The sequence below is a fragment of the Amblyomma mixtum genome, chromosome 9 (genome assembly GCF_055824585.1).
Source record: "Amblyomma mixtum isolate Tamu chromosome 9, ASM5582458v1, whole genome shotgun sequence".
Lineage (NCBI taxonomy): Eukaryota > Metazoa > Arthropoda > Arachnida > Ixodida > Ixodidae > Amblyomma > Amblyomma mixtum.
The window spans coordinates 110,904,348-110,910,569 of NC_143020.1; positions in this window are offsets into that span (position 1 = coordinate 110,904,348).

The following is a 6,222-nucleotide window of genomic DNA, read 5'->3' on the forward strand; positions in this document are numbered from 1 at the left end:
AAACCTTTAATGGCTGATCGTTGTTCGTCCGTCCGTCCATCCATGAAAACTTAACTATAGATGTCAATCACCTGATGACGTCATCAGTGGTGTAAAACGCCGTCACCAAAAATCATGAATTCATCGTGGCATAGTATGTCGTAACCATTCATTAGTAATTATTCATTAAGCACTAAGTAGTCATCAGCCATTCAGAGGCAGTCAAATCGGCGCCAAAAGGCTTTCGCCTCGCGCATTTTAGATCGTCAAAGTGCGCCCCTAATTTTTTGTCGCGAGTATAAAGGGGCCAAAGTACTATACCTATTTTAAAATTTCTCCCTTAAAGGGCATTGATATCATGATGATGATCTCTACAGCGGAGAACAAGTGACTGAGGTTGGCATCCGGAATAAACGTATGCCGAAGAACATTCCTACAGGCCATTTTGATAGGTAGGCCAACTGCACCGCGCACCTTGAGTGGACAACGTGGTAGGTTTATTTGCCTCACCCGAGCGCTCCCCTGAGAGGGATCTAGCGATATACACGGCTTTGTCGAAAAGTTTTTTCTTCTGGAAACACAGCGATTAAGCCTCAGGAAACAGAATCAGGGGGTCTTTTTGTGGGAACCTTGTTCTTTGAATCACTGTTCCTTGTGCGCCCAGTTTCCTAGTAAAGTCTGTTGGGGATGTTTGCTGAATGGTGCTCAAAGCCACCGGCAGTGGGCTGTATCACTTGGTAATGCGAGACTCGTCCAGATTTATTACGAATGACCAAATACATGCGCAGCTGGTTCTACGTTGTTCGAGATTGCAGTGGTTGCTTTGCGTGCCTATCTCAGAAGTTATTCGCCAGCTTTAACTTGAGTTCGGTCGAGAGCTTCGGGGATTCTGACAGTCGGCGACCGCCGAGCAGGCCTCCAGCCATGGCCGCCGATTTGTTCAGTACTTTGGGGAGGCAACAGAGCCCAATAAAGAGTTCCTTCTGGAAGCCTTTGCATGCCTTCCACGCTGTCGAACTGGCGTCTACACTACGTGACGATAATGATAGACCTGAAGACGGGAAATTTTGAAATCGCACTTCACCTCATAACAAAAGCCGTTCAAGGACCTGAGCTCGCATTCGGACGCAGGGACTCAAAAATTTTGGCCCTTTGGAAAATAGCGTTTGAATTTTGCGTTTCTGTTTCTTGCAGTCAATGAGTTCCCCTCGGAAAAATACCAAACCCATCGTGTATCCATGTCTTGCGATATGGTCCTAAAGCGCGCAATAACTGCAAAACACGACCGTGTGCTGTGCGGCGTCAGCGCACGCTAAAGAACCCAGGGTGGTCTGAACTGTTATTATGCATTAGTTAGATGAAGTCGCATGCCGCTGCTATTTACTACTGACAATGATCACTATTAAGGTTGAGTCATCGAAGAAGATAAGATTGAACGTTGGTTTGCCAAGGCTCGGTGCTGGACTAGGGATATCATAAATGATTCTAGCGACACTTACAAGTGATTTCGCACAACGGGGGGTCGACAAAGATGCAAGACATTGCTTTCTCAACTTCGCAATTTATTTATTTGTTCTTATTGTTTTTAGATAACTTTATCAACCCTCTCCTCTTTGTTTCCTCTATTTTCGTTCCAATCTCCTCAAAATCTTTCAAAATTCGTTATTTATCCCCGATTCTTCAGTTTTCATTTGTGAGCCGCTTGAGATAAACCTGGATAGATTTTTAGACTCTCTGTATCTGCACAAAACCCTGGCCAATCCCCCCACTATGGGTATTGTTGTTTTGTGCTCTAAATAATGGCGCGTACCCACTACTGGGGATTGGCCAAGACAAAGGCGGCGACTGACACGTACTCAGAGTGTTAAAGAATTAAATAAATTAGGAAAAAATGTACTGGTATTAATGATAATAATTATATTAATAATAATTAGGAAATAAAAAGAAATTAAGATGTGTAAATTGTAATAAGCTAAACAAATACTATGAGATCGGTGACTGAAATAGGGAACGGGGCTATACATGCCATGTTTGGAAAGCTTTCGTTGCAGAGAAATAACGATCATGAGAAATAGCTTAGGACGGCAGCCGTTTAGTGTCTGTAAGAAAAGTTTGAATGACGGAGAGCACATTCCAGTTGCTGTGCCCAAGGGAGGAAGCACCAAGAGACAGAACAACCCCAGCTGACAGACTTAGACCTAGCTGTGCTAACGAATGCTCCAGCAGGTGGCTCCGTAAAGAGAAGCGGTGGCAGGTCAACAAGGAATGATCTATCGTTTCGGGTTCGCCGCAAAACGGGCACAATGAGGAGACCGCCAGACCAGATCTATAAAGGTAGAAGTTCAAGTGAGGCACGCGACAACGTAGACTCGTGAAGGAAACCTCCAGCTTGCGTGACTGCCTTCCTATACTGCACCACGGGTAAAGAGATGCCGGAATTCAGGACAGGAGGTCAGTGCTGATGCTGCGAATACTTTCAAGGGCAGATACCTGCGAAACCTGGCCGCAGTAATATATTCGCTGGGCGGAATCACAGATGCGACTGGGCCTTGAAGAAATGCCTTCGCCAGGGTATCAGCAGCCTCATTCAGATGGTTTCCTCTGTGCCCAGGCAACAACTATTACTTCGTCTCTGTCGTCTCTGGTCTCGGGGTCCGGTGGCTAGTTGATTTAAAAATCTCCATACATCCAGGGCCAACTGGCTGATCAACATCCTTTACTAATGTAGTACCGTCCACTACGGAGTCTCTGCATCCCTTTACTCCCTATTTTATCCTTACCCTTATGGCGCAGTCAGGGTGCTCACTCTAAGGGAGTTTGTGTCTCCTTTCTTCATAACCAGTCGCTTCAAACGGCGGCGTCTGCATACATCAGCTGTTGAACATTTCGCGAACATTCAGTCCCGCTGAGCAGTTGCTGTATGCGTGCAATGGAACTGCAATACTGACGTTTACACCTGCTTGCTCCATTCCTCATTTTCTTGAATAGAGTGCTTGGCTACGCATCTTAACGATCATGAGCTGAGGCTTTTTTATATTTGAACCAATTTATTTCATTTGTATTTTCTTTTGCTATCTTTTGGTTTTCGTGAACACTTACAAAGAGAAGTCAAATGTTTCGTGCTTTACTATCAAAAGCCCTCAGCGGGTTTGACGCTAAAGTGATGGGCATGTCATCAACATCTTCAGGCCGAAGAGGTGGGCGGCAGATAACATGTCCTTGCGGCAGGAATGGGTATGATATCAACATATCCACGCCGAAGACATGGCGTAGCATCAACATCTCCTCGCCAACTTCGCCAGCGTGAGATCGAGGCCCACGCCGAAGACATGGCGTAGCACCAACATCTCCTCGCCAACTTCTTCAGCGCGACATCGAGGCCCACGCCGGAGGCATGGGCGTGGCATCAACATATCCGCCCAGGAGGCATGGGCGTGGCTCAACACAATCACGCCGAAGGCACCGGCGTGGCATCATCTGTTGTTGGTGTACCATCTGCCAGACGCCAGTGCGCTTCGGGTGGTGCACGCGCCGGCACGTCCCAGCAGAAGTCTCCAGGAAGAGCCACTGTCGATTGGCAGGTCGCCTTCGGCGTGTTGTTCCAGGTGCGACGGCCGCAGTCCTGCCGTGCGCAGGGTGGACGTAAGCGTGGAAAACTTCATATTGAGCGCCTTCTCCATCTTCGTTCTTGAATTTTCCAGGGCACCGACCTTGATATCCCGTCGCAAGGTGTCCTGGTTGGGTCTCCTGATGGCAGGGTGCTTCCTTTAGGTAGGACGAGGAGATGGCGGTCACTGGGGCTACACGTCGCACCCAGAACTTCATCTGGAAATCGCATCTCGATGGTAACCCCTTGCGAGCGGACTGCGTCAGGCTGTTCAACATCGAGCACGAATCCGCTGGCGACCGCGCAGGCAGGTACTTTCCATCCAACCGGATTTGGTGGGTCGAATCCTTGGACACTGGCAAGCGGATGGCACGCAAGATCCAGGGCAAAAAGTAGCTTGCCAGGTTGTCCTCGCTCAATGGTGTAAGGGCTGAATATGCGATTGGTCGGGGTCATTGACTTACGTAGTGTCCGGAGTGTGGTGTCTCGGGACACGCCAGCGGGTCTTGCTCCAGTTGGTTCGGACAGAGTCGATTTCAACAGCAGTAAAATTGGATGTGTTTGCGATCGGAAAGAAGCAGCTTCCATCCACAGCTTCATCAATGGCGGCGAAGCGAGGCCTCCTTGGAAAAAAAGCTAGTAGAGCGAGGCCTAGACGGGTGCTGGTGCGCGTGATGCCTGGCAGAGTGCCAAGGCACTGCTTGGCATGGAAGCGCTCTGACGAGGCGAGGCTCACCCTCTGCTTGCTGCTTCCGAGAACTTGGACGAGGAGGTCTTCGCTGGTCTACGGGCCGGAGGACACTTGCAGCGCTTGATCGGCGGTGAAGAGGCCGCTCTTCTCTGTTCTGCTGACAGCTTCGACGTCTGTTCTACTGCACGTGGAATGACGTCACTCTCGCGGTTGGCTGTGCACTTCGTTTCTTTTACTCTCCTCTTTCATCCTCATCTTCCTCTCCGTGGTCTTCTTGCAGTGTTTCTTGGTGGTCGTCGGGGTCACCTTTTTTTTTTGCAGGTACCTGTCATACTATATATATATAAAAAATAGGAGCATTTAGGTATACGGAGCGAGGTTCGTCAAGGCACTTAGTCTTGCTGCATCCTTTACGTTCCACATCGACAATCGGGCGAATAGTGCAACAAATGTACCAGCTAAGGGGTTCGTTTTTTAGCCGTGCAGCGGGGCTTTCTAGCACATTGTGCAAGGCGGTGCCGCATCCCTTCCACACCTGCCATCGCAGGGCAGTGACGCATCCCTTAACCACTGCACCATTGCGCTAGAAGTGGTATGAGCACTCCCAGACATATATGAATGCAAACATGAGGATGACAAATTCCGCATATATATGGATTAAATCATTAACGTTACTACGTCCTACCCTTAAGGCGGATCATAAGCGCCCCCTACGCTTTTTACACCCATTATTATGCCAGAAAGTAGTGTATATATTGCCTTCAACAATGTCTAATACAGATAACACTAGCAACACCCAAGATATAAAAAGCACATATTGTGGGGCACCCCAGGAACTATTAAGGTTAGTCTGTGTCATCAAGTAGCATGTTTTATTTTTCAGACTCCATGGTATTTTAATTCAAGTGCGGATGTGCTCATATAATGGCGCTAACTCATGGCACAAAAAACATACGTAAGGCACCTCTAAGACAGGAATTCTATTCTACAGTGGAGGCCGCGCAAGTGCTCAGCTACTGCAATTTTCTAGGCTTTGTTTTGGCTCTCCCATCAGCAGTACTGTATACTTCACAGAAATGCCGCAGTAAAATATTTTAGTGCGAAAGCCCTACTTGGTTACAACCAAGGATATTGAGTGAAGCCTCGGAGTTATTCGCGTTAGTTCGGAGGAGCGTCGCGCAAGCTGCAGCCGATGGGAGGAAGCTCCGGTAAGTTAGGTGGAGCGTCGCGCCAGCTGTAGCGAAAGGGAGGGCGAACTTGTAACACTCAAGGACCCTTGCCTTCGCCCCTCTTGCTTTCCATGTCCACCTGGATCAACTGTGTTAAAACCCTGCCATTTTCCTGCTACACTACAACACATTCTTCAAGGCCGGTTGACTCGTTTGTTCGCTTTCAAATAGTAGAAGAGCTGGTCAGTCAATAAGTGTATCGAAACTTTGACGGAACTGCATTGGCGAAAGCGCGGATATGGCAAAGAGACCCCTGAATCATTCATGCATACGGTGCCTCCTTCAGGACATTCGCAGGGATAAAAACTGATTCGTCTACCTGAGGATTGACAACAGCCGCATGCAGTAATACCTTTCTGTCTAATGCCCCCCCCCCCTCCCCCCATAAACGTCCATAAAATAAGTGCAACATACTACAAAACCGAAATTTTGTCCGCTCGTTTTTTATTGCATGCACGGAGATCATTTTGAGAAGAAGTGCAATTATACTTCTTCATAAATGTGAAAATGCGGGGAAAGATCAGTTTTGGAGCCATGCGAACAGCAAAGTGGTATACGTCAAGAGCGCGCCAGCCGCTTTGATCTGTCGCAAGCATGCCCTTAATTGTCGGTAGATTTTCAGGGTTCACTCTTTGTCGCATGAGTTATGGGTGAAGAAATCAACGATTAGTCTCGACCTCCTCAACAAACCGTACTGGAAATTCTGGAGTCGGTGC